The sequence below is a fragment of the Octopus bimaculoides genome, chromosome 16 (assembly GCF_001194135.2).
Source record: "Octopus bimaculoides isolate UCB-OBI-ISO-001 chromosome 16, ASM119413v2, whole genome shotgun sequence".
NCBI lineage: Eukaryota > Metazoa > Mollusca > Cephalopoda > Octopoda > Octopodidae > Octopus > Octopus bimaculoides.
The window spans coordinates 8037380-8040640 of NC_068996.1; positions in this window are offsets into that span (position 1 = coordinate 8037380).

The following is a 3261-nucleotide window of genomic DNA, read 5'->3' on the forward strand; positions in this document are numbered from 1 at the left end:
AGCCTTCTGAGTGGATTTGGTAGACGGAAACTGAAAGAAGACCATCGTATATATGTATATATATGTATATGTGCGTATATGTTTGTGTGTCTGTGTTTGTCCCCCCCAACATTGCTTGACAACTGATGCTGGTGTGTTTATGTCCCCGTCAATTAGCGGTTCAGCAAAAGAGAACGATAGAATAAGTACTAGGCTTACAAAGAATAAGTCCTGGGGTTGATTTGCTTGACTAAAGGTGGTGCTCCAGCATGGCAACAGTCAAATGACTGAACCAAGTATAAGAATAAAAGAGTATATGTTATGGCAAAAGTGCAGATAAATTTTGACTTCCCTTCATACACACACACACACACACACACACACACACACATATATATATATACACATATATATGTATAGGCACAGGTGTGACTGTGTGGTAAGAAGCTTGCTCCCCAACCACATGGTTCTGGGTCCAAACCCACTCCACAACACCTTGGGCAAGTGTCTTCTATTATAGTCTTGGACTGACCAAAGTCTTGTGAATGGATTTGGTAGACAGAAACTGAAAGAAACCCGTCATATATGTGTATGTGTGTGTGTCTTTTTATCTGTGTCTGTCCTCCATCATTGCTTGACAACCAGTGTTGGTGTGTTTGTGTTCCCATAACTTAGTAGTTTGGCAAAATAGATCAATAGAGTAAGTATCAGTCTTGAAAAAAGTATTAGGGTGGATTCATTTGAGTAAAAATTCTTCAAGGCATTGCCCCAGCATAGCCACAATCTGAAGCAAGTAATAGACAAAAGGTAAAAGATACACACACAAACACACACACACGCACCAATACACATGCACACACACACATACACATACTCACACACGTACACACACACACGCATGCACACACGCACGCACACACACATGCATACACACACGCACACACACACATACACACACACGTGCACACGCATGCATACACACACACACGCACACACACACACGCACACACACACACACACACACACACACGTGCACAATGACAGAGAATTTTCCAAAGTACTTGCTGTAACATTCATATTACTTTTTGCTGGTTTTCCATTTTCCTTTTTTGTGTGTTTAATGCAAGCAAAGCTAGAGAAATACTTATTAAGTCTGCATTTTATGACCGGATGTCCTTCTGGTCTACGAAATTCTTCCAGGGTCAACTTTAACTTTGGTTTCATCCTCCTGAGGTCAACAACGTAAAGTGCTTGTCAAGTGTTAGGGTCGATTTAATTGAATAACTTCTTCCTCCAACCGCTGCTGCTACCACCACTAACACCACCACCACCACCACCACTACCACAAATACCAGGCCTTTTGCCTTGGTTAGATGTGACTATTATTACTATTATTAAGGTGGTGAGCTGGCAGAATCGTTAACATGCCAAGTAAAATGATTTGCAGCAGGCAAAATGCTTAGCGGCACTTCGTCTGTCTTTACATTCTGAGTTGAAATTCCACCGAGGTTGACTTAGCTTTTCATCATTTTGGGATCGATAAAATATGTACCAGTTGAGCACTGGGGTCGATGCAATCAACTTACCCCTTCCCTTAAAATTGCTGGCCTTGTGTCAAAATTTGAAATCAGTATTACTATTATTAAAAGCTGAAGCTTCTTAAACTGTTCATATGATTCTAATTCTTTTATTCATTTATTTGTTTCAGTCATTTGGCAGTGGCCATGCTGGAGCACCGCCTTTAGTTGAGCGAACCGACCCGAGGACTTATTCTTTGTAAGCCTAGCACTTATTCTATCGGTGTCTCTTGCCGAACCGCTAAGTTACGGGGACATAAATGCACTGGCATCGGTTGTCAAGGGATGTTGGGGGGACAAACACAGACACACAAACATATACATATATATATACAATTCAATATAAACAATTCAATTCATATATGCAAGTGTTTTGAATACACACACACACCTACATTAATATATATCCACTTAAAACAGCCTTAGATAAAAATAACAATGTATATAACATTTTTATTATATGTTTCACAGACAACACTATTGGTGAACACTGGCAAATGCCACTGTTTGAATTTGTACAAAGGCATGACTTTGGTAAGCCTAAAAGCATTCAATTAATCACTAGATCAGTGGTTTATGGCTTTCATCCTCTCTCCTCTTCCTAATTGGAGTAGATAGTATGTTTTGGGGGTAGTTGTTGCTTAATAGATTGTTACTGAGCTTGATCATTTCTTTGTGGTTTGTATTAAGGGTCGCTACTTATATTCATTGCTCGCTGTTTTGGGCACTGAGCAATCCTCTTTACACTGGATGGATAGTGAGAATTAAAGTTGAGGTATTGTCCAGTGAAGGTTGGTTTGCAGTATATGGATGTCCTGAATCCATACTTGGTGCATGTTATTAATACATCTAGGAATGATAGCTGATTGTCTTTTTTCTTTTCCATTGTGAACTGTATGGATGGCTTTATTGAGTTCACATGATCTAGCAGCACTTGGACATCTTCCTGGTGGAAACAGAGTATAAAGGTATCATCAATGTATCGAAGCCATGGCTACTAACCCCAAGATTGCAAGTTCAATTCCAAGCAATGCCTTGAATAAATAATAATAATAACAATAATAATAATAATAATAATAATAATAATAATAATAATAATAATAATAATAATAGTACAAAATACAAAGACCTGGAAATAGAGATAACTCGAATGTGGAATCTAAAAACAGAAACAATTCCTATCATAGTAGGTGCCTTAGGTATAATAAAAAAATATTCAGACAAATACATAACAAAAACACCAGGACTTACAAATATATATAACATACAGAAAATTGCACTACTGGGCACTGCACACATCCTACGCAAAACACTTTCAATACAGTAAGCATAAGAACACCACAGCAAACCACAGCACATACCCAAGGCGCACAGAGCTGCACTCGGTAGTGAAGTGAAAGCACGTTATAAAAATAAAACTACTGAACAATAATAATAATAATAACAACAACATCAGCAAAAACTAGCTTAGGAATGAGAACCCAGGATTGGGTTCAAAATCCTACCAGGACACCTGATGACGGCAGGAGAGTAAAATCAGTTGAAATGTTGTGGTAACAACAAGCAAAATGAGGACACGTCTGTCTAATGTGAATAATGTAAATAATGTACAGAATTCCTCATCTCAAAAATATAGAACAGTATGTGTGTGTGTATATGTATGTAGGTCTATCTATATGTATTTCTCTCTCTCTCTCTCTCTCTC